Here is a 26,380-nt window from a genome sequence, read left to right as displayed (position 1 = left end):
CGGTTCGGGGGCCATTGGGAAAGCCGCCGGACTGGTAAATAATTCCAGTGGTCCGGCGGTTCGGAAGGGTGGGGGGTGTCTCTTTAAGGGGGTGGTGGTAGTACTTACCCCCCCGCCGCTCTTCCCCCTCCGGCACTAGTGCTCGCGCACCTGCGGCGGAGACGAGCGCGTGCGCCGCGAAGGGTGCATGCGCTCCGCCAGCAGTTTTCATTTAAGGCATTGATGGACAACGACGGGGGCAGGGGTGGCAGGGAGGAACTCTGCCACCCCAAGAAGTTTCTTAAAAGCACCAGTGCTGGAGGGGGAAAAGTGGCGGGGTGTGTGTGTGTTAAGTACTACCACCACCCCTTAAAGAGACACCCCCTCAAGTGCCGGACCACGCTTCTGCTGGACCATGCACACCACTATTCTGGATTGCACTCCAGAAGTTACGTAGAAACTATTCACACCCAGACACTTTTTTGTTTTTGCCCTTCTCTACAATGTCCAAACATTGGAACTGGAAGATGTGGGAGATGAAAGAACTTGTAATATTCTTTCAAGCACCTCTCCCTCCTAGATCAGCCAGTTGAGCCATGAAGCAGCAATGGATTGTCATGATAAGGTGGAAGGGGCTGGTTGTATCTTGCTCCTTACTATTGTATTTTTAAGGCACCATAGCCTAGTTCCAGGCTGTAGGTGACCATGCTGATGACATGATGGACAATTATGTGCACAGGAAAATATTGGAAGACAATCAGCAAAGAGTGAGTTCTTTGAAACTATTACCCCTACAGTTCCATTTATGTTGAAACCTTTTCAGACAGAAAGCTGAAAACTACATTGTGACCTATGCAACCAAGTAAAAGAGCTAGAGCCCAAAGAGAAGGGTTAGCCATAAGGATCATTCAGCAAATCCTGCCAGATGATAAATGAGCATATGAAAATGACGACCCATCACTGAAAAAGAGGCTACATTTCTAGACGAAATAAGTCCTTTCTAAATTATTTGCAGCCCTGTGTTAATGGGTAATCACTCCATAAAGCTTTCGAGTAGCGTTAGTGATGTACATTACCCCTTCTTTTGCAACAGCATCACTGTGGAAAGTGAAGGCTTATAAATAAGCCTTATTTAGAAAATGTTCCTAATAGCAGGGCTAACAAATTCAGGTAATGTTCTGTATAATACACATCTACATTCATAAACTGAAAAACAACAACAAGAAGACACTCGTAACTCCATGCCTCCACCTGAGTAAGTGTTTTCCTCTATTATTTTATATCGACACCCTCCTGGGAAGACACAAACATAAACTTACGCGTTCACATACTGCGGTATAAATGAGAACAAGAATGGAAGGAGAGGGAGGCCAAAGCAGAAGCAATAATGACAACAGAGAAGATCTTTTGTTTCAATGAGACTGTTGACACAGGCCACCTTCCTTCTTTTAAAAAACAACGAAAGTGAGAAATGACTTTAATAATGTTTTAAAATAACACAAGTAGTTCAAACAGATCCATCATCTAGGGTTCAGAATCGTCTCCATTCAAGCATGGCACTAATATTATTTGTTCATGACTCAAGCCCCTTACTTCAGAACAACCCCAATGAACTCAGTGGGGCATTTTTAATAAGAAGCAATGTAAAGACAGCAATTTGGTTGGCATCTAGGGATAGCCACCTTCTGCAAGGGGTGAGGGAAGCCAGATGAGCGATTTTGGTGGTTTATGACCTCAATTTTACTCCCAGTGAACTGGCAAGCTTGTGATTTTTTTGTACCTCATAAAAGAGAGACATATTCAGTGATAAAAAAAATCATAAAATCCTAATAATAAATAATGCACAAACATGCAGAGGCATAAAACTTTAGCTAGATTTTAAGAGACAATTTTGTCTGGATTCTCAGAGATGCCATCAAGGACCACGGCTTATAGAAGCCACATTTGGTCACAGGCCAACAAATAATGCTTGCTGTATTCATGTGTATGAAGCAGAGATGTGCAATTTGATACGACTTCGGGTTTAATCAGGGGTGATTTGGGTCAAATCGGGGTGTGTGTGTGTGACCTCAAATCAAGTCACCTTCAAAATAAAGAGCCCAATTCAGGGTCAAAGAGAATCACCCCCAGTTCAACCTAAATTGATTTGGGTGATTCAAGCACCATTTTGAGGCCATTTTTCCAGTGAGAGCTGGAGAAATGGGCCTCAAAATGGTGTTTTTTCTTGGGAAGAGATGATAAACCAATTGGGGGCCATAGGGTAGACCAGCCCTCCGCTCTGGACTTGAATGTAGATTCTAAAATATAGTATGACAAAGTTCTGAGAGATCTGTTGCAGCTTACATCTGTCAAGGGTCCCGTATTTGAAAGTTTTAAGAAATGGAGATACTAGACATGAGCTTGGGAACACAGGGCATATCAATCACTGGCATTTTTTTCAATTATGCTGAATTGCAAATTAGTACGCACTGGAGCAAGGACAAGAGGTATACTTTGCTTTGGGCTGGATCCTTGAGAGATGATAATAAAGCTGCTTCTTCTTCTTCTTTTTTTTTAGCAGAAACTGTTATCCAGTGAAGGCGGAATATTCAGCAGTGCTGTTTTGTTCAGACCTCTTATAAAGGAGGACTCCTTTCCTGTTTGTGTTGTGCCACCTTTGAAGACATGTGAAAAATTTAATTATAAAATGTTATGTGAAAGTGAACCTATAGTGCAGATATATGCATTAGATCTTGTTGATAATTCATACATGTGAGTAAACATGTATTCAGAGATGAACAAGAAATTGGGTGAATTGTATAAAGATATTTCGAGAACTCCTGGACTGGAAAGTTCTAAAACTTGGAGGAAATGTATAATTCTTCAGTGGGATCTTCACATTGGGACAAGTCTGTGCAAAGAGCTATGGGTGAAGTAGTACATTTGAGATATGACATTTACATCAGGGAGGATGAGGAAGTGTGGATAAAACTTGATTTAGTGGCCAGTTTATAGGCTTCAGGCCAAGTTTCCCCTGTTGAGAGATGCATATTTAAATACCAATTTGTTATCAATCATTAATATATTTTCACTGTACTCATGGGTACTTTACTTCTATTTGTGCTTTAGACATGAAATGATGCAATTTATATAAACATTATATAAATTTATGTTTATATATGTTTTAATTTCTCTTTGGATATTTACTAGGTGGCATTTGGAGAAAGCACTAAGCCTTGCAGAGATGCCTCAGGCAGCAATCAATCAGGGGCATTTCTAGCAAGTGACTGGGGAAGCTGCACCTGCTGAATGTCTTCCTGGATGCATTCCTCGCCAGCTCAATGTCCAACTAAAAGCCCAAGGCAAAATCTGCGTTCATGGAGCCTCATTTTCTTATACAGTTTCTTATACAGGTGAAACTCGAAAAGGAGCTCCTTATACAGTTTCTTATACAGGTGAAACTCGAAAAATTAGAATATCGTGCAAAAGTTCATTAATTTCAGTAATGCAAATTAAAAGGTGAAACTGATATATGAGATAGACGCATTACATGCAAAGCGAGATAAGTCAAGCCTTAATTTGTTATAATTGTGATGATCATGGCGTACAGCTCATGAGAACCCCAAATCCACAATCCCAGAAAATTAGAACATTACATGGAACCAATAAAACAAGGATTGTAAATAGAACAATATCGGACCTCTGAAAAGTATAAGCATTCATATGTATTCAGTAAGTGGTTTGGGCCCCTTTTGCAGCAATTACTGCCTCAATGCGGCGTGGCATGGATGCTATCAGCCTGTGGCACTGCTGAGGTGTTATGGAAGACCAGGATGCTTCAATAGCGGCCTTCAGCTCTTCTGCATTGTTTGGTCTCATGTCTCTCATCCTTCTCTTGGCAATGCCCCATAGATTCTCTATGGGGTTCAGGTCAGGCGAGTTTGCTGGCCAATCAAGCACAGTAATCCCATGGTCATTGAACCAGGTTTTGGTACTTTTGGCAGTGTGGGAAGGTGCCAAGTCCTGCTGGAAAATGAAGTCAGCATCCCCATACAGCTCGTCTGCGGAAGGAAGCATGAAGTGCTCCAAAATCTCCTGATAGACGGCTGCGTTGACCCTGGACTTAATGAAGCACAGTGGACCAACACCAGCAGATGACATGGCTCCCCAAATCAACACAGACTGTGGAAACTTCACACTGGACTTCAAGCATCTTGCATTGTGTGCCTCTCCATTCTTCCTCCAGACTCTGGGTCCTTGGTTTCCAAATGAGATGCAAAAGTTGCTCTCATCAGAAAAGAGGACTTTGGACCACTGAGCAACAGACCAGTTCTTTTTTTCTTGAGCCCAGGTAAGACGCTTCTGACGTCGTTTGTTGTTCAGGAGCGGCTTGTCAAGAGGAATACGACATTTGAAGCCCATGTCCAGGATCCGTCTGTGTGTGGTGGCTCTTGATGCACTAACTCCAGCCTCAGTCCACTCCTTGTGAAAGTCCCCAACACTTTTGAATGGCCTTTTCCTGACAATCCTCTCCAGGCTGCGGTCATCCCTGCTGCTTGTGCACCTTTTTCTTCCACACTTTCCCCTTCCACGTAACTTTCTATTAATGTGCTTTGATACAGCACTTTGGGAACATCCAACCTCTTTTGCAATTACCTTTTGAGGCTTTCCCTCCTTATGGAGGGTGTCAGTGATGGTTTTCTGCACAACTGTCAAGTCAGCAGTCTTTCCCATGATTGTGATTCCTAATGAACCAGACTGAGAGACCATTTAAAGGCTCAGGAACCCTTTGCAGGTGTTATGGATTGATTAGCTGATTGGAGTGGGACACCTGGAGCCTAGACTGTTGAACCTTTTCACAATATTCTAATTTTCTGGGATTGTGGATTTGGGGTTCTCATGAGCTGTACGCCATGATCATCACAATTATAACAAATTAAGGCTTGACTTATCTCGCTTTGCATGTAATGCGTCTATCTCATATATCAGTTTCACCTTTTAATTTGCATTACTGAAATTAATGGACTTTTGCACGATATTCTAATTTTTCGAGTTTCACCTGTATATAATATATGAAACTGTACAAAGTCTTTATCGCTTCTATGACACAGAACTTAAGATGGGCACTTTAGCTTGCAATTCCCATGCTTTAGAGAAAACTGAAAGCATCTTAACCCTCATCTTAAACCAAACATTTTTGGATTACTGAATATAGAGTTAAGAGATTAGAAATTCATCCCAGGAAAGAGAAATGTGAGGTATCAGGCAAAACTGAAACTGAAGAGTCCAGGCGAAAATGAAACACAAAACTGCCCTTCAAATTGGTCAGAACCATGGAGGGGGAGACTGATCCCCAAAGGATGTATTCCAATAGTTTGATAAAATCCATCCAAATATGTCCAAAAGTTTCTGGCAGGATGGGAAGTGCCTGGAGGGGTCTGACACGTTTCACTCCCCACTTACCAATATAACAACAACAAATATTTATATACTGCTTTTCAACAAAAAAACTGCTTTTCAACAAAGCGGTATACATAGAGATGAAAGAAAGAAAGAAAGAAAGAAAGAAAGAAAGAAAGAAAGAAAGAAAGAAAGATCCCTGTCCCCAAAGGGCTCACAATCTAAAAAGAAACATAAGACAGACAGCAGCAACAGTCACTGGAGGGGTACTGTGCTGGGGGTGGATCGGGCCAGTTGCTCTCCCCCTGCTAAATAAAGAGAATCGCCATATTAAAAAGGTGCCTCTTTGATCAGTTAGAAACTTACCAACTGGGAAATTGTCAGGAGGGACTCCCAAGGACAACAGGCACAAAGTCCCCCTGGAGCACTGAGGCTAGCTGGATTGCCACTTGCTTTTCTCCATAGTTTCTACTTTAAATATACTTTCCTTTCCTTTAAGCTTTTGAAGGTCCATAACTGGCTGAGGGGCTTGTGGGAATTGTAGCTCTTTTAACATGCAGCCATGTCTGTTGAATCTCCCCCACTGCCCTGCCCTCTCAGTGATTTTGCACAATATTACTGTCCAGGCCAAACACAAACCCCCACCTCTATGCTGTAGTCTGCCAAGCACTTGACAGCTCTGTACCACATTCTCTGATAGTAGCAAGACTGGGAGGTCATTCTCATGAGCAGCTCTACCTGGACTGGAGCAGCCCTACCCAGGTAGAGCTGCTTGTGAGAACTGCCGGGATCAGGACCGATCCCAGAAGGCCATGAGCAGGTAAAAAAACCCAGCCTAAAAGTGAGGTTAGAGGGCGCATGTGCACCCTCCTCCCTCACTGCCTAGTTGAGTGGGCAGCCAGGCTGCTGGCAACTCCTTTTGGGCTGCAGGCAGCTATGTAAATGATGGAGCCTGGAGGAAGGAACAACCCAGCTCTAGCATTGCCGCAATGCACAGCGTTGCTTGCATGATGCATTATGGGATTCTTGGAGGCTGGGCTTCATTTCAATTGTTGTGTGAGAATGCCATGCCACTTGCCACAATGATGATTGTGTGTGCGGGTGAGCAGCATGGCTAGAGGATTGCCATGGTCATGTGGTAGAAGGTAGGAACAATCCTGCTTTCATACACAGCCTTCCCCAGCCCCTCTTTTAGGGTCGTGTGTATGACCTTTAGGAGTTTTATTAATCTCTAGTGAGTCTTCATACATGGCTGGTACTTTTCTGCCTTGGTGGATCGCAACAAATTGTACAGGCCTACTTTAGTTGTATATGGTATTCTTCCTTAGTCAGAAGAGATAGAAGCAGATAAACTTACCTCCAGTTTCAGAGGCACTGGTGGCTATCGAGGCACCTCCAGTTATTGCAATACCAGTTGCTGCAGAGCAACAGCAGGAGAGAGGGTGTGCCCGCACCTCTTCACTGTGGGCTTCCCAGAGGCAACTGATGGGCCAGTGTGTGAGACAGGATGCTGGACTAGATAGGCCTTGGGCCTGATCCAGTAGGGCTGTTATGACTTGCCTTCATCTCCTGCTCATGAGCTTCAAAGAGGTATCTGGTGAGCTACTGTGACAGACAGGATGCTCCCACAGTAGGAGACAGGATGATGGACTAGACAGGCCTTAGACCTGATCCAACAAGGCTTTTCTTATGTGAACTACAAAACCCCTATTCAGACAACTATGCTGCATGAGTATATATATGTCCGTACACTTGCACATGTTTATGTGCGAGTGACCTGTACCTCTGTTCATGTTAAAAGTGAACCTGGGTATAGGCCCCTCAAATGCACGATACAGATAGGATGTGTATGGTTGTACTTGTGTTCACCATAACATATGAATAACATGAATACCCATGTACAGGTATGAGTAAATGTGTGAATAAATGTACCTGTGTACATTGTACACTTGTTGTTTGAGTGTTGAATATAATGTGCGAATGGGGCTAGAGGCTCTCCCAGATACATAATTAGAATTCTGCAATTTCACATCTTGACTTACATCAGGATGAATATCCTCTCATCTTAATGGCTTAGTGCTGTTTATCCATTTGCTTTAAACCTGTTCAGTGGATGCTTCAGCTTTTCTAAGCTTTCAGATTTATCCTCTCCAAATAATAGTTTGGGTGTGGCTGTGTCTTCAGTCTCATTTAAGTGAAGACTGATGCAAGGAATACATTGAGATCTGCGGCAATCTCTCTTTCATCTATCATAGCACAGACAGAATCCCTCCTCCCAGGGGCAGACCAAAATGAATCCTTTCTCATAGGACAGCCTTATCAGGTGTGATCAATGACCTGTCCCAACAAACCAATTTGCCCCTTGCTGATCTACTCTGTTATCAGTCCAGAGTCTCCATTACATTGTAATATTCTTTTTCTTCCAGTGATAGAAGGGGGAATGTCCGTCATAGTTCTCCAAAGCAGGTACTGATGAGTCTCATGATTCTCAGTTCGATTGAGGGTGGGTAGGTGGGGTCTTGATCACAGAATTGGGTTTAAAAAATAAAATAAAACTGCTGCCTACAAAGTCGGTTTGGTATGCCAGTCAACAGAATGGTCAAGTATTCTTTTTTGTTTAGTTTAGTTTAAAATAATTATATCCCACCCTTCCAGCATAATACTGCTCAGAGCAGCTTGCATTGTCACCTGGGTTCTTGTTTAAAAAGTCTGCCTCTGGGTCATGATAGGAGTGACTAGGGTGATGGTGGCAGCTGCTGTGATTACTCCCCACTTTACTTACAGTCGAGCCCCATGGCCCAGCTTTAGCAATTCACCACATGTTACATGAGAACATAAGAACAGACCTGCTGGATCAGGCCCAAGGCCCATCTAGTCCAGCATCCTGTTCACACAGTGGCCCACCAGATGCCTCTGGGCAAGAGGTATGTGCATGCCCTCCCTCCTGATGTTGTTCCCCTGTAACTGGTACATCTGTTATGGCAAGGAGGGTGTTTGGGAGCTCCATGTGGAGGAAAACAATGTTGCCTTCAAAACCTCGTGTCCCAGACTGGGAGCATTTGTATATACTAACAGATTTTTTCCCCTTTTCCCCAACACATGTGTGGGGTGCTTTAAATCAGTTTATTGGCAAAACCTCTTTTTAAACCAGCAAAAACCTTAAGCAACCAGACTAATATTGTTCAAAAAAGTCAGCCTGAGCATACACAGAAGTTTTGTAACTAAAACGTTCAAAGAGTTTGCATCCTGAAAACTGGTTATTCCATTCTTCACATCTAGGCAAGGCGGTTCTATTTGCATTCTTAAAGAGTGCTATTCTCTTATCATAATCATGTTAATGATTATGTAATAAATATGTAATCAGGTTAATGATTATGTAAAGACTCTAGTCAGTGCCTCTCCCTGGCATCTGTTGTGGGGTATTCAGAAAAACTTGCTTAAAACCAGGATTTTAAAAAACCCGTAAATACATCGGGATAAGTTAGAAATTGGAAGACAAAGCCCAGTTTGTGTGGGGGGTGCTTCCAATGATCTTTAATATGCTTCAGGGTAAGTCTGGCCAGTGTGTGAATGTACACACTCTCTTCCAGAGAAGATTCACAGTAACAGCCCTATGTGGAAACACTCCAGGAGTAGCTGGTGGAAGCTGGCATTCTCCAACATCTTAAATGGCTGGTAATCCAGAGCCATAATCTTGTCTAAAATCTGGGTTACGAGACATGGTTCTGTTTGATCAGGATGCTTGCTGCCTGATGCCTTGGCCCACTGATTGAGAGGGAGTGTCCACTGCTTCAGCAAAGCTGGTGCATGTCCCTTGCCAGAGCTAGTCAAAGGCACAACTGGGCATGCCAGCACTGTCAGCAGCAGTGAGGACGCCAGGATGCTGCTGCACAATGTGGCAACACATCGAGGATGTCCCATGATGTTTGACATCCTTCCCCCTGCTGACTTGTGCCTTGCAGTGGACACAAGAAGTGCAGAGAGAAGCACAGCCTCTCTCTGACTATGAAGACCTTCACAGTGTTTCCCAACACTTCTTGCCATGGTCGAGGTGGTCTTTGGCCACTTGGGTGATGGCGGATCTACTGGGGCTGCTGGGTGCCCATTGCCACCCCCTCTGCCCTCCATCTGGGTGTCAAAAGGGTCAGGCTGAGAAGACTCTTCAGGCTCCTCCTCAGACTCACTCCCAGAGGACCCAGACTCCTCAATGACGATGGTGGGGGTCTCACTGAGGGACAAGATGAGTTTGTGGTGTGTGTGTGTGTGTGTGAGAGGGTCTGTCTGGATGAGCTAGCATCCACCAAGCCCTCTGCCACCACTCCCGCCACGGAAACATCGGTTTCCCTGGCAGGGGAGCACTCCTCCCCAGCACTGTCAGCAGTTGCGGCAGGTGGTGGCAGCCCTGGTGGTGCAGCAGAGCTTGCAGGCTCCTCTGAGTAGGACAGCCTGCACACAAACTCACTGGGGGAAAGAACTGGGGAGTGGGTGGCCACAACAGCTCCCCCACCTCCTTGCCCCCTACCCCCACTAGCAACAGGGGCACCCCTGCTTGCCACTCAGGTCTGAGCCTTGCTTGGGACATGCTAAGTGTCAGACACCACCCTGACCTCCCCCTCGGTCTTTTAATTTTTTAAAAAAAATAAAAACCTAACACCCACCCACAGCTACACTGACTGCTCACCTAACACACTACAAGAACTACAGTACAGCTACAGCACATTACAGACCTGTTATTTTTAAAAAGGCAAAAGCAGCAATAGCAACAACAGCACCCTTCCCTCACACCAGGAAGGCCCTAATTAAATCCCAAATCTATGGGGTGAGAAGGGTTAAAAGAATTTTTCTACTTACTCTCCATTTTCTAGAAGTCAAGCTGAATAGGACAGGGGGCTAGCCAGGGGCTGCTGGGCCAAGCAACAAAGGAGCAGAACAGCACCCACTCGCTCACAGGAGGGCAGATGCATGGGGGCCAGGAGGACCCCCAAACCCCCAGAAATTAATCAATGCAAATTTAAAGAGAGAGAGAGAGAGAGAGAGATCTCAAAGAAAATTTAAATCAGAGAGAGAAAAAGCCTCTCTCTGACTATGGTGAGGTGACTGGGCAGCAGGCAGCAGGAGGAAAGCCAGGCACAGTTTTAAATTTCAAAGTTAATAGAAAAACAAAGTAAGTAAGAACTAAAAATTGGCCAGAGGCTGCATAGCTGGGCACACACTCACATCAGCAGCCAGGCAGGCAGGCAAGCAGGCTGGGAGGCAGGCACACTGCTTTAAAAAAGCAAGAAACAGCCCAGCTCTAGGACAGGAGAAAAAAATCCCACCAGGAAAAATAATAATTAATACATCCGGTCAGGAAAAACTAAGGCAGTAAATCCAAAGGGAAAGCACTGGCAGGCACAGCAAACCTCTGCAAAGAGCAGAGACTCCAACACAGCAACATCTCAGGTTAGCAGCAGCAGGAGCAGCAGGAGCAGCCAGCTCTCTCTGATCTGAAGCTCGAGAAACAGTGGCTTTGCAAGGACAGAGGGAGGCCTTTAAATACAATTTGAATCCCGTTCCTTTGCTGCACCCCACCTTGTCCGTCCCCCCGGCCAATGGGGTGACAGTTCCCACTGAGTGGCACAATTGGAAAGCCAACCAAAGGGCATAATACATCTGGCCAATCAGGGCAATGGCAGCTTGGCCAATCTCTGAAAGTGACACATAGTGTCACAAAATGGCCACCGCCACTTGCCCTGCATGAAATGGCAGCTCGAGCCAGCTGGGTATGAATCGCACTCAGTTCGGCTCAAACTCGGACTGGCCCCATTTTTTCAATGTCTGGTTCAGCTCGAGCTTGAGTTTTCAAGCCAACTCGATTTTGAACCAGCTTGCATACCCCTATCATGCAGGATAAGACAGCTTAAGATATTTCAGTGACTGGGGCGTCCTATTATATACTGAGTTGAGACCAGAATGTGAAAAAGACCTTCTGCTTGTTTCTAAAGTGAAGCTAACAAAGACAGATTATATGTCTAATATTGCTGGGATGTGGAAGTGTTTGAGTTCCCCTGCATAAGAACATTATTTCCACTTTCGGTCCTTTTTGCCTGTAATTGTTTGAACAGGATGAAATGAGAAGATTACTGATCAACACATTCTCCAGGATGTTGGTGGGTAAGTATTGTATATGGCTTCTTAAGTACCTTTTAAGACAGATCTTTAAAAGATCACTGGAATGAATAGACTTTTCAGGAGCATAAATCTGCCCAATATTAGTTGATGGCACAATTATATTCTGCTCAGCCTGCATCTGGGTCAGAGTCTCTCAAGGATCAATAATGGCTTGCTGGTTTTCTCTTCCACGTAGCTAAAAGCCCATCAGAAGTGGAGCTTAATCAGCTCTTTACTCATAGATGGAGGTCAGGAAGCCAGCAAACGGGAAGATGAGCAGGGCAAGGAGATGAGGGAAGAGCACAAGGGCTTGCTTAAAAAAAAATCAATCTATTTGGTCTGATTTCCCCCCCTCCCCAAATGTCAAATATCTAACCACACATCTTTTCCTTCTAAAGCGTGCTGTAACTCACAGGAGTAAAAAGCTTAAGGCAATTAAAGCAATGTTATTTATTTTTCCACATAACCTCTATAGACAATAATTTTATGTAGAAAAGCAGAATATGCTCCAAAAGCCAAACTGCATGTTACAACAAAGCCGTAAGAGATGTGTCTTTTATGACAAAAATCAGTTGCACAGGAAGGATCTGGATTGGGACTGAGGTGTGTGGAGGAGAGAGTTAACACTTCCCACCTGCTCTATTTTATGACTGAAGACGGCTCCCAAATCAGTTATTTCAAATAGTTGCTTTTGGGGGGATTTCCCACAAGAAAACAGCATGATAGAAAGTGTTAAGTAGTAGGCCCATGCAAAACAGGGCCACTTTGTTTCAGGGACCACTTTGGAGCTTCAAAAGGGTCCCCGGTTTGCTTTGGCCCCCTTTGGCCCTGAGTGGGCTCATTTTGCTTTGAGTTGAACCCTTAAGCCCCTCAAAGCTTCACTTCACCCTAGAGTCGCCACTTTTCAAGATTTGCCGAAATAGTCCAGGGCACAGCGACCGGGGTTCACACATGTCTTGTGAACATGGGCCACCATGCCTCAGGGAGCCACCACTCTCTTCCATACCTGGCTTCCACAGGCCCTCTTTGCTGCTGCCGCCGCCATTGCCTCCTTCCTCCCCTCACTGCTACTGCCTCCCTCCTCCTCTTGCTTTCCTGAGGCCATTAAGCTGCCTGCTATTACAGGGATGACTGCCTGCAGGGTCAATTCTTAGAGAGCTGCATGAGGGGAGGGGAAGGGAGATTTCCTTTCGTGCCAGCACTCTAAGAGCGGGCCCTCTAAGAGCTTGCCAGGAACTCCTGGTTCAAAGAGGGCCCGTGGAGGCCAGGTACGGAAGAGAGTGGTGCCTAGACAGGGCATCCAGTTCCTGGACTATTTAGGCAAATCTAGACAAGTGGCGACTCTAGGGTGAAGTGAAGCTTTTGAGGGGCTTTGAAGAACTCCTGGCAAGTTCTTAGAGTGGTGAGTGAGGGGACCGGAGGTTTCCTTGCTGAGGAGAGGAACCTTGCATGACCCACAACAGTGGGCAGCATAATGGCTGTGGGGGTGAGAGGAGGAAGGAGGCGGCCGTGGCAATGGTGGTGAGGGGAGGAGGAGGCAGGAGGCAACTGGCAAGGCAGTGGGTGGCCCACCCCACATACAAGCAACATGGGGAGGGGGCAATGAGGGAACACAGGCCACCATGGGGCTTGCTATGCCTCTGAAAAGTGCCATCTTGGATATGAAATGTTCAGGAATTTGAGCGGGAAGATTGCTTTAACCAATTCCACTTGTTTTTCTGTTGTGTGCCTCCAGGCATTGTAACTACGTGGTGTCAATGTTTAAAAGCTCAGTTTGCTTACTTTTTCTCTGGTGCCAGTGCTGCCAAGTGGCTAGGCTGACTTTCTGTATATGGCTCAGTAAACCCTTTCCCCTCCTTTCTGGGTCGTCTCTAGAATTATCTGGGGACTGCTGAAGGCAGCATTAGGGAAGTATAGAAGAAGAAGAAAATAAAAATGTCCCCAGCCCAACTGTATTTAGACTACGGTCATTTTATGAACTGTCACTGAAACATATAAACAATTAAGATTTTAAAAATCTGTGTCCCCCCTTAATGGTTCTGCCTAGGAGTTCTTTGTAATGAATGTAGCAACCCTATTTCACCTCCCCCTGTCAAACTACTTACCAGGACCTGGGGGAGGGCAATGAGAGAGGTGTCTTAATCTGAACTGAATATGTTCCATATTGGGACCATTTCACCCCCCCCCCCAGAATCCTGATTCATGAAGGGGCCTCACCCAGTTGCTCTTTATAAAGAAAAAAATAAATCCTGTCAAAACCAGTGATGGGCTTAATGCAACTTGTACTTTGAGCCTCAAGTCGCCCATGTGTCCCCTGTTGGGTTTTGAACTGGATTGTAAACAAAAGGCGCTTGATTTTGAATTAGACAAGGATTGATGACCTTGGCTGATGCCAAAGGGATTAACTCTGGCAACTTCCCAAGGTTATACAGATTTTGATTGTCCTAGGCCAGACGGTTATTTATTCAGTTGAAAGCCAGAGGGAATTATAATGATATTGACAAAGGACTCCATTAAAAGAATAAGGGAGACTGCAATGTGAACAAATCATATCTCCAAAGCTAGGTAAGCAAATGAGAGCTATTACCAGAACACTGTTATTTCAGCTGGGGGAAACAAACTCAGAGCATGTCAGAGTAAGTAGCTTAGCATTGTGGATTTGATGCTCGGGACACCTTCCAATTTGTGTTTACATAGAAAATATTCCTTTAAAAACCAGCACCGTCAGGCAGATATGCTAAGGTTACTGGATGTTTGGTGCAATTAAATCGCAACAGTGGAGCACAATGTGTCTGTTCTGGGGGGAAAAGTGGGCTTTTTAGGAAGATGCCGGATTTATTTTGCACAAATATTTTGTAGATGTTCTATTAATTCTTTTTTGCCTCTCTCAAATTGCCTAGAAAATAATGTAAAGGTTCAGAGTATGAATGCTTTAGAAATGGCAGTTTTTCCTAGGAGCAAATTTTATCACACCAAACAGTGGTGTAGTGATGTTGGCGGTTGGCTCATGGCTAGATTTTTTTGGCAGCCCTCCTGCTCATCCGCCACTCACATCTGCAGCCCCCTGCCTGCCACTTGCCTTCGCGGCCCCCGCTCGGCAGCTCGCTCACTGCCACTGTTGCTGCTGGCAGTGTAGCCTGATGATGTCACCATCCCAGTATGAGTCCATCCCAGCAAGAACAGATGCCAGAGCAGTGACATCATTAGACCATGTTACAGTTGGCAAAGGGAGGCCAGCTGGTGGCAACGACGATGGTGGGTGAGCAGCTCAGCAAGGGCCATGGACGCGAGCTCCATTAGCACAGGAGGTATGTGGAGGCTCGCCCTGATCCCATTAGGCCCTGCACATGTCTACTCAACTATGGATCTGCTCCCAACACGAAAATCCCTCTTTCTATCCACTCCAGTTCCCACAGTTCTCTCGTCAATTTTCTTCTCCCATCAGTTTCTGTAATAAAATCCCCTCCACACCAACCAAGTGATATTATTTTCTTTCTAAAAAGACAAAACCCAGACTAATCTTCTGAACTTTGTAGCTTCCTTTCTACACGTTCATCTGCTGCTATGGCATTAACAACAGGCAAAACTGAGGAGTGATCACATCTAACATTCATGAAAGATAACAACAGTATTATCAACAACATTGATAATACCAATGAAAAAATCAGGTATTTAGTGGGCCTCGTTTACTATTCAGTGTTTCAGAGGCTGCGATCCTAACCATACTTTGCAAGAAAAAAATCCCACTGAACTCATTGGGGATTGGTGATAAGTCCAACCAATCACACCCGCTGAAGTATTAGGAATGTGAGTGGCCACATCCCACTTCCACTCCTGTCAGTTTTTACAACTGTGTCACATTTGACAAATACCAATTTGCATGTGAGGAGAACAGTTCTGGAGGGGTTCAGATGAACTGTCCCAACTATTATGAAAAGTGGAACAATGCACAGGAAATATGCATGCTCACGTCCCTAATTATGTGCTGGGCAGGGCTGATGAGGTGTTTCCCCATGGTCTTATTTCTGTAAACCTCTTCAAGCCTTAGGGTCTTGCTTGCCTGCCTCGGAACAGGGAGAGCCTGGGCCAGAGTTCTCTCTTTGTCAGGGAGAAAAACCACTAAGGCCGTTCCTGTGTATCTGGAAATTGTGTCTGCTGAGGAGTTGACTTTCCACCAGGAGCAGAGCCACCATTGTGCGAGCAGGTTCAATGAACCCAGGCTGCCAATGAAAAAGGCCGCCGAAGCCCACAGAGCTCGGGCTCCAGAGAGCCCTGAGCGAGTTCTCCCTCGCCCACATTCAGGCTCCGGAGAGTCCAAACGAGTTCTCCCGCATCCATTTCAGGCAGGCAGCGTTTGCTGCCTGACAACCTTTATTTCCCTTTCTCTCCCTCCAGCGAGAGAGAAAGAGAGAAATAAAAGCTGTCAGGTAGCAAGAACTGCCTGAAATGGACAGAGAAGAGCTCACTCAGGCTAGCCCAAGCCTGAGCCATGCCCCCTTTGTGCATGATGCCTTTGTGCATGAGGCCGGGCTTGGGATAGCCCGAGCAAATCTCCCCTTTTCATTTCAGGCAGCGCTTGCTGCCTGACAGCCTTTATTTATCTTCTTTTCCCTCGCTGGAGGGAGAGAAAGGGAAATAAAGGCGGTCAGGCAGTAAACACTGCCTGAAATGGATGGGAGAGAGCTTGCTTGGGCTCTCTGGAGCCTGAGCCATGCCCCATGCACGTGACATAATGTTCACGGGGTGTTACTAGAGGGGACGCTGGGCGAGGCCAGACACAGGCCACCATTTGGCTGGTTCCACACCTGCTTTCTACATGAGCTGCAATGTTGCTGACTAAAGAGCTGCCATTTTCTGTATCCATATTCACTGAGGCATTGTCATTGTTTCAGGGTTGCCAGCTTTTCAACTAGCCACAGGAGCTGTGCGTTTGACAGCAACATGATGCACAGACATTAGCAGCTGACAAAATTTTTCTCAGTGTTGTGAAAAGTTTCACCTGATGACTGAGCTGCTATTAAAAGTACTACAGTAGGGCATTTTCCGGACTATGAGATTTGTAATGGGTAAAGCATTGCAAAGTGTGATGGGATAGTGAAATAGTTTAAAACCAAGAGTAAAGTGTTCAATGTTGCATTGTAGGCTGGTGGCCATTCATATTTTCCTTCCTTTGCAACATGTTTTCAAGGCAGGACTCTCCATATTCTCCCTGAGACACGTTTATCTGCTTCTACTCCTGCTCCATTTGGGCCAATGAAGTTGTGTGTGTGGGGGGTGACGTAAAGTTCTTTTGCTTAATTTTATTTCTCGGCTGCCTAGTGCAAAACTGCCAGCAGGGGGAAGTGCTATTCCCAAACAAAAATCATTGCATTCATTTGCATTGTTGCACCCTTGCGCAAGTGATTCCAGCATCAATAATAATAATAATAATAATAATAATAATAATAATAATAATAATAATATTGTTGCATTGATCCACTGGAACTTTTGCAAGAATTACAAATTGCCAGCAAGCAAGAATTGGTGGAAACATCTGATTGAGAAGGTCACAGAAAACGAGGAGGCAAAAATCCTTTGGGATTTTCAAAAACAAACTGATAGGCATTTAGGACACAATACACCAGATCTGACAGTCATTGAGAAGATTTGGGTTCTGATAATTGATATTGCAATCCCAGGGGATAGACGAGTTGACAAAAAAACAATCGGAGAAAATAACTAAATACAAGGACCTTCAGACTGAAATTGAGCGACTCTGGAAAAAGAAAACAATAGTGGTGTCAATAGTTGTTAGTGTTCTTGGTGCAGTACCAAAAGAACTTGAACACCATCTTGACACCTTGGGCATTGATAAAATTACAGCACACCAGCTACAGAAGGCCACACAGCATGAATACTACGGCATATTCTTTAGTTATCCAAAACCCTTGGAAAGAGCTCGATAATTAAAGTCCAAAATCCAGTCAATAACATCTGGTAGACTGTGTGTAAATAGCATAATAATAATACTAAGTTTAAAATCCTATGTTGGAGAGGGGGCCATAATAGGAGGGAGCACCAAGTGGCTGACCAACCCCTGGCCCTGCGCCTTTTGGCTCCACTCCGCAGGGCTGGGGGAAGCAGGTGGCCACTGCCCGGGCTCCCTGGGAGGAGGCCTGGTCTCTGCGCCCTGCGGGTGTGCTGGTTGGCAGCAAGACTGGCGGGTCCTCTGGGATTGGGAGTTGCAGGCAGGGGGCTTGTGTCCCATCTGGGCTGGTGAGCCCCAGGAGGTGCCTGGGCTGTCACCGCAGCCACCGCTTCCTTTCCCCATCAGCACCGGGCTGGAAAGAGAGGATGAGGCAGGCAAAGTGGGGAGCTTGAGGGAGTTGCAGGTTGAGTCAAATATCTGTACTAAGCGGTTGTAAGTCTTGTAAGTGTAACTTTTCTCAAAAGTTTGGGAAAGCTTTGCATTTCAAAGAGTTTGGTGATTATGCTGAGTGATCTCCCCCCACCCCCACAACAGTCAAATAAAAATTACCTGAGGAATGAAAATAACCACCCACACCACAGTTAACTGTCCGGGCTGTTAACTGGCAAAGTTCCATAGTAGTTTTAAGAGAGTCTGTCTCTGGTAGATCTTCTGTGTCCGGTAGTTCCATAGGAATTTTGTCCATAGGATTGTCCATAGGATTGTGATTATTATCCACACCAGATATAAAATCACACAAGGTTACACTGAGAGAACTGAGACAAGCTCAAACAGGTCGTTTAGTCTCTTGCAGTAAAAAGTTGTAGTCTGGGCTGTTAACTGGCAAAGTTCCATAGTAGTTTTAAGAGAGTCTGTCTCTGGTAGATCTTCTGTCTCTAGTAGTTCCATAGGAGTTATGGTTCTGGGGGATTTCAGTCTTCCAGTTCCTGATGGGGGTTCAATGGTTTGGGAGTTCATGAGCTCTATGGCTACCATGGGCTTGTCTCAGATCATTTCGGGCCCGACTCATGTGGGTGGACATACCTTGGACTTTGTTTATCTTTCGGGGCAATGGCAGGCAGATCTGGTCATGGAAAATATTGTCATCTCTCCCCTGCCACAGTCCGATCATTTTCTGATTAATATGCAGATTGCAGTGGCCCCCTGTCTCTACTGGGACAGCACTACAACATGGATGGTCCGCCCCAGGTGCCTCATGGATCCTTTCGGATTCCAGGAGGCTCTTTGGGACATTCCTTGCAATCTGGTAGGCGTTTCTCCATCACAGCTCGTGGAATCTTGGAACATCAAGGCCACGAGGGCATTAGATGAAATTGCTCCCAAGTGTCCTCTTACGGTTCGTGGATCCCAGCTCCCTTGGTTCTCTTAGGAGCTTAGGGAGATGAAACAGACCAAAAGATGCTTGGAACGCTGTTGGAGGAAAACTGGTGCCGAAGATGACCGAATACGACAACTTGCTTATATTCGGGAATATTCTAGGATGATAAGAGTGGCGAAATCCCACTGTTTCTCCGCTCTTATCACATCAGCTGACTCTCATCCAGTGGCCTTATTTCGGATTACCTGCTCCCTTCTTAGGAGAGAGGAGCCTAACCGCCTTCTATCTAGGGTTTGCAGGGTTTGGCACCTGTTTACCTACAGACCCGCCTCTCCCATCCAGTTACATCTCATCCTGTCAGATCTGGTCAGATGGCCCTTTTGTCAGTCCCCGATTTCCGAGAGGTTGGGGGAGCTAGAACCTGTGAAAGGGCTTTCTCGGTTGCTGCCCCACTTCTCTGGAATTCCCTTCCCCTGCAGATTCGTTTAGCTCCTTCTTTGTCGATTTTTAAATCTTTATTGAAGACTTTTCTTTTTCACCAGGCTTTTACCCTGTAGTTTATCTATTCCCCCCGCCCCCCGCTGTTAGTTACTTTAGTTTTATTTAGAATGTAGTTTTAATGCTGTCTTGTTTTGCATGTTTTTTTACACCGCCCAGAGTTTTCGGAGTGGGAGGTATATCAAATGTTTCAAATAAATAAATAAATCTCTACTGGGTAGAGTTATTTTCCCCGTGGAGTGGCCACAGAAGGTGAGTGTGTACACAGTCAGGTCCATTGATTGCCCACCATGCTATTAGAGACATTCTCTCCCCCTGCCAACATTTGCCCAGTTAGCAACCCCTTGCTAACTGGGCAAAGAGGCACCTTTTACTGTGGTGATTCTCTTTATTTAGCAGAGGGAGAGTAACTGGCCCTATCCACCCCCAGCACAGTACTTCCAGTGACTGTTGCTGATGTCTGTCTTATGTTTCTTTTTCTATTGTGAGCCCTTTGGGGACAGGGTTCCATCTTATTTGTTTGTTATTTCTCTGTGTAAACCGCCCTGGGCCATTTTTGGAAGGGCGGTATAGAAATCGAATTATTAACAACAACAACAACATACTGTTGGAGTTCCAGTGCATCGACCTTTTGCACCAACTATCCTAATGACCACTGGGAGCACTGGGAGTAGAGATAGTGAGTAAGGGTCTCCCTAGCTGTTCTACCTGTCTCTATTCTATGAACCCTGATATGACTCTTCAGGTATTTCCTGTGCTGAGTCAGAATCCCTTCCTTTCCTCTTAGAGAACAGATGGAAACATCTCTCTCTCCCCCTACCTATTCATTATGTAGTTCCTTAGATTAGGTTTTTCCTATCCAAAGTTGTACTTCACCAATAAATCTACTTAGTGTTTTAATCTACAAGAATCTCCATGTGTCTTCTCTAAACAGTTGCAACAACTAAACTCTGCAAGCTACTCTGTATCTGGAGTGGGTAGCTTCTTTAGTGCTCTGCTAATTAACTAGGGGATAAAAATTACAACCCCCAACACATAACCTTTCCGTTCTCCTAATCAGTGTGAGAGGGCACTGATTCTCTAGCCATTAAGAGAAAAGGACAACACACCAGGAGCGGGAGTAAAGTATGCTTTTGCTAGTCCCTATTCATATGGTTGGATGGGTCCAACTTAAGATATATTGTCGTAACCGACCCTATGTGTTTTACTGTTTTCTCTTTCAGTACAAATCAATTAGAACACCATGTTTTTATCTCCTCTCTTCATACTTAAGCAAAAGCATTGTTTGTGAGTAGAGTTGCCACCTCTTAGGAGGAAAGACAGCTGCGGCCTTTGCAGCTCCTGCTACTCATTTCCTGCATGGACCCTTTATCCTCTTCTCCCTTATTTGTTGCGCAGCACACTTGAAGACCTGTCTGCCAGAGCAGATGAGGGACAGACAGCAGGACTGGGAAGGGAATGGGTGGCAGGAGGCCATGACTGAAGTGTGGCTACCTCCTTCGGCTGGATAGTCAAAGGGCAATTTCTGATTACCAATTCAAGTTTTAGATACCTGCGGATGCTGTATGCCACACAGTGTCCATGGAAGCAAGCGCATAAATCCCATCCCCATGCTCTGAAACCCAGAGGCGTAACTAGGGAAAACGGTGCCTGGGGCAAGCACTGAAATGGCGCCCCCCCACGTGCCCCCCGCCACTCCCCCCAACATACTACATTATACTTAGGTTTTTCCTCACAAGCGCCCGCCGCCGCCAAGCCAGGCCACTGACTGGCCACCAGGTGCCAGCAAAGCAATGGGGGTGCGTGCAGGCGGTGCGGAAGGGACCGCTCGTGGGGAAGGGGACACCGACGTGCTCCCTTGACTGCTGCAGCGCTGCTGCACTGAGCAGGAAACATTTGTATTAACAAAAAATTAAATTTTTTTTTTTAAATTTGGTCATGGTGGCGTCCCCCACGTGACCAGAAAAGATGGCGCCTGGGGCACGTGCCCCCCCTGCCCCCCTATAGTTACGCCTCTGCTGAAACCCCACCCCCTACTCACTATGAGATTAGTGTCTGAAGAGACAAATGTACTTGGAGATAGATTCTGCCTGTGATTCAGAATGCTGCATTAACAAGAGGCATGTTTCCAGCATCCACAGAGATCTGAAGAATGAAAAGAGCTCCAGTGTCTAAAAGTCAAAAATGGAGCTTACTTGTTGGAGGAGAAACAACTGCTTTGTGACCACCAGTAGGTATCTGGACCCACCAAATTTGAGGATGCAGTCCACTAATAATTCATTCTGACAGATTCTGTTAATTGTTTTTGAGCAAATTTTCCCCTCCCTTCAAATATTTCTTTTTGTTATAGGTGTGTCTATTGGCTCCTACCATGATCTACATTTCACCTGCTATTCCATGGCATAACCTATGTACTTGGTTTGTCTATTTATGTTTAACAAATGTCTCTGAAGGAGAGCTGTAGTTGATTGTATTTTTTGTCTGTTGACATTTATATCATGTATTCCTTTTTTTTCAAAATAGCTGTAATTAGAATGTAATTATCTATCTATCTATCTATCTATCTATCTATCGTGTTTGAAGGCTACTTCAGCATTACTGATAGGCTGAAGTCAGAAATACCTAAAAAGAAAGACAACTATTATTGAATGGTACTTTGCTTTTCTGTATGCACAAGATCTTGTTCCCCATCTTTATTTTACATGCTTGAAAGCAATTCTATGAGGAAGGTTATTAACATTCTTATTGTATAGATCTGGGAATTAAAACTTAGACAGTGATTGAACCAAAGCCACCCAGTGAGTCAACAAGGAAGTGAGAATTTGAACCCAGCTCTCTGAGGGCTAAGCTCCATGCTTGATCCATTAATTTCTTTTTAATGACCTTCAGAGTGTTGGTATTGAGGAGGAAGTGCTGCTAATAAAGGAAAAGTCCTTTTCTCTTTTTTTGCAAGCAGCAAAGCCCAACAAACAATATCAGCGCATCTATCCTGTAATTAACTGAGCTTTGGACAGTCTAAGCTTTATCTCTAGAAGAAGGGATGGCTTTGCATTTTCCTCTTCATATTTTTCCCAGCTATATTTTGCCAACTCTATTACTGATGCCTCTAAAACTGTCCTTTATAAATTTATTGCAATGCTATTCACACTTCCTTCTGAGGCAAAGAATACAAATGAGGCATTTTATCCAGAAAGCAGCATCACAATAATTTCTTATAGTTTTCTTGTCATTTCCTAACTCAGTGGTGGATGAGTGGAGTAATCTGTTTTGTTCTTGTGCTTGTCATGGAACTTCAGAAGTTTAGTGATATTTCTAAGTAAATACATGCTGCATATAGTAACTGCAGAAACCAACTAACCAACCAACCAGCTGTACAAAACCAAACAACCTTGTGGATTTTGATAATCAGTGAAATATTACATATTGAACAATGCGGCGATATGCCTGCAGAATCAGAAGTCATGAAATGTGAAAGTAAACACTGAGTACTCTGCTTTATCTCTTCTACCATGTTTAATCCAGAGCAAAATTGTGTTTAAAAGTAATATCTTTCAAAATATCTTTTGTTCTTTTTGTATTAATCCACATTGCTGTCACCAGTTTGGTCAACAATTGTATTTGTAAAGACTATTGAAATACGTATGCCTGCAGCTACCAACAGAGGGTGGAGCAAATCCCTGCTTCCTTCTCTCTCTGAAAATTAGTTTTCAGAGCATGCCCAATTAGTAGCACTCCTGAAGTGAGCAGTTTGCTCTCAGGATGTTTCAGGAATTTCGTCTACTAATATATTTATAGACATTTGGTGATTTACCATTATTTTGTATCGGCTATTATATTATATTTATATTATATTTATATTATATTATATTATATTATATTATATTATATTATATTATATTAGTTATTTGATTTCTATACTGCCCTTCCAAAAATGGCCCAGGGCGGTTTACACAGAGAAATAACAAATAAATAAGATGGATCTCTGTCCCCAAAGGGCTCACAATCTAAAAAGAAACGTAAGATAGACACCAGCAACCGTTACTGGAGGTACTGTGCTGGGGGTGGATAGGGCCAGTTACTCTCCCCCTGCTAAATAAAGAGAATCACCACGTTAAAAGGTGTCTCTTTGCCAAGTTAGCAGGGATCTTGGATCCAATTTGATCCAGGCTGGTATTAATATTAGATGAACAATACAATATCTCTTGCATTGCATTGGAACTGGATTGGATCTGATAATTTGTTCTGTGCACAGCGCTACTCTTTGGAATTAGTGATGGGCAAATGCATGTTGCGGGGAATTAACAAAATTGGATAAATTTGCTTGGTTTACTTGGGGTAAACTCAATCAAAAGCTCTCTTGTTTTTTTAGCTTCCCAAAGCACTCTCGTTTTTCTGCACATAGATATTCCATTGTGCATCTTAACAACATTCTGTGTCTCAACATTTCAGCCTCTGATTGACCAAATCACTTTTACATATTTGTTTAAGACTCTGACAGGATGGAGCTGCATGCAGAGGAGGTGGCTGTGAGGGAACAAAGATGTGGAAGTGTTGGAAGTGAAGGACTATGCTCTGTCTCTTGTTTCAATGACATAGAAGGACAGGCTAGTGAGTCAGAGGGCTAGAGGGTCAAGCACTGGTCATCCCTTCTCTACTGCTCTGACACTATCCCTTTGGAATGTAGATTGCTACTCTTAGGGACTAACTTGCTTCCTTCCTGCCTTGTCACTTCCTCTCTCCCTCTCTCTTTCTTCCTTCTACCTTGCAACATGCAAGCTCCTCTCCCTTGCACCATGTGTGCAGAGATGCAGAATCCATCTGCATCCAGCTAGACAGATAGATTAGAGATCCTAACTCCTCACTTTCCTATCCAGAATGGAGTTCTCTAATAAATATCATTTATATTGATTTGAAACTATGAACTGGCTCCAAGTTACTTTACTCTCAGCATACATGCATGCCTAACCAAATTCCACTGTGTTGTGCCTCTGTGCACTCTGCTGTAATGAAAAAGGGTTTCTCCTACCAGAGAGAATTCCCAACAGGAAGCAGCAGCTGCCAATTGGCAGACGCCACCTCCCAGAGTGCAGGAAGATTCCCATTTCCAAACTTTGCACAGTCAAGGAGGGAGATGTATGTTGAAAGGGCCCATAACAGCAATTTTAGCTGAGGAACAGATTGGGAAAGTATGAACAACTTTTTAAAAAATAACCTAGCTCCTCTATTTTAAACCCTTCTCCCACACAACAGTCCTTGAATTTTAGGAGTTTATACTGGGAGAATGGCATAGGTCTACTGAGTGCACTGTTGTCAGAGCTGTTACTAGTTAACACAGGTTTCCACAAAGTATGTGCCGCAACCAAGCTTACCACCACCACAGGCTAAAATGTGCCGATGAATCACATTTTCAATAGAGATGACTAACATTACTACTAGGACAAAACATACTCTAGTCATTCCACTTGCCCTAACAGAAAAAACTGTTTCCCAAAAGACAGAGTGCAAATGAAGAGATTGCCAAATGAAGTCCAATCCCAGCAGTCTATACGGATGGGGCGGGGGAATGACAAAATCTGTCAAACTGCTGGAATCATGTGTCAAATTTTAAACTCCAGTAAATAAGCAATTTCTTATCTGTTCTACCTCAAAATCAGCATGGATCGTCCTCAAACACACCTCTCGTACACTGCTAAGTTTCAAAATCAATACGTGGAACCATTTCCCAACTATAAGCCATAATAGCTACTGCCCCCCATCTATTTACAGTTAGAATGGCACAATGCAGTGGCTGCCTTCAGACAACTAGAGGCAACCAGAGGACAGCTGGTTGAGAGGAGAGCTGGCCTTGTGGTAGCAAACATGACTTGTTCCCTTAGCTAAGCAGGGTCTTCTCTGGTTGCATATGAATGGGAGACTAGAAGTCTCCCCTCAGATATTCCCCTCAGGGGATGGAGCCGCTCTGGGAAGAGCAGAAGGTTCTGGGAAGAGCAGAAAGTTCCCTCCCTGGCTTCCCCAAGATAGGTCTGAGAGAGAGAGATTCCTGCCTGCAACCTTGGAGAAGCTGCTGCCAGTCTGTGAAGACATTACAATACTGAGCTAGATAGACCAATGGTCTGACTCAGTATATGACAGCTTCCTTTTAATTGATTCATTAATGAACTAGAAGTAGGGGTAAGCAGCGAGGTGGCCAAATTTGCAGATGATACTAAACTCTGTTGGGTAGTTAAATCCAAAATGGATTGTGAGGCTAGGTGGCCAGATTTGTCTTTTAAAAAGCCAAATTCTGGCTTACGGCCCATTTGACCTACGAGTATACCCCTTAGGTTCTGGCAGCTCTGTTGTGAGGAGCTCCAAAAGGATCTCTCCAAATTGGGTGAGTGAGCAAAAAAGTGGCACATGTGGTTCAATTTTGGCCAGTGTAAAGTGATGCAGACTGGGACAAAATACCCCAACTTCAAGTATACACTGATGGGATCTGAGCTGTCAGTGACTGACCGGGAGAGGGATCTTGGGGTCGTGGTGGACAGCTTGTTGAAAGTGTCGACTCAGTGTGCGGCAGCTGTGAAAAAGCCCAATTCCTTGCTAGGGATCATTAGGAAGGGGATTGAAAATAAAACTGCTAATATTATAATGCCCTTATACAAAACTAAGGTGCAGTCGCACCTGGAGTACTGTGTACTATTCTGGTCACCACATCTACAGAAAGACATTGTAGAACTGGAAAAGGTGCAGAAGAGGGCAACCAAGATGATCTGGGGCCTAGAACACCTTTCTTAGGAGGCAAGGCTACAACACCTGGGGCTATTTAGTTTAGAAAAAAGATGACTGCAGGGAGACATGATAGAGGTCTATAAAATCATACATAGTGTGGAGAAAGTGGACAGAGAGAAATTCTTCTCCCTCTCACATAACACTAGAACTAGGTGTCATCCCATGAAATTGATGCCAGGAAATCTAGGACCAACAAACGGAAGTACTTTTTCACACAACGCATAATCAACTTGTGGAATTCTCTGCCACAAGATGTGGTGACAGCCAACAACCTGTATGGAGGGGTTTGGATAACTTCATGGAACAGAGCTTTATCA

The 26,380-nt window shown here is 44.5% G+C and overlaps 1 long non-coding RNA gene across 2 annotated transcripts in view; it reads right to left on the bottom strand.

The window, feature by feature from the left end:
* Positions 1–10,924, bottom strand: part of LOC128342196 (uncharacterized) — a 28,853-nt gene extending 17,929 nt beyond the window's left edge. The window contains exons 1-2 of one of the 2 annotated variants that reach the window (XR_008314830.1): positions 10,210–10,924; positions 2,449–2,633 (exon numbers count right to left, since the gene is read on the bottom strand). This is a non-coding gene — a long non-coding RNA (uncharacterized LOC128342196). Of the gene's footprint in view, positions 1–1,217; positions 2,634–10,209 lie in introns of those variants that run through there. The other variant, XR_008314829.1, reaches the window with a different exon arrangement.
* Between the last annotated feature and the right edge of the window lie 15,456 nt (positions 10,925–26,380).

The sequence above is a fragment of the Hemicordylus capensis genome, chromosome 2 (assembly GCF_027244095.1).
Source record: "Hemicordylus capensis ecotype Gifberg chromosome 2, rHemCap1.1.pri, whole genome shotgun sequence".
Classification (NCBI taxonomy): Eukaryota; Metazoa; Chordata; class Lepidosauria; order Squamata; family Cordylidae; genus Hemicordylus; species Hemicordylus capensis.
The sequence above is the reverse complement of the archived record's forward strand: the minus strand, read 5'-3'. Positions and strand labels throughout refer to the sequence as shown.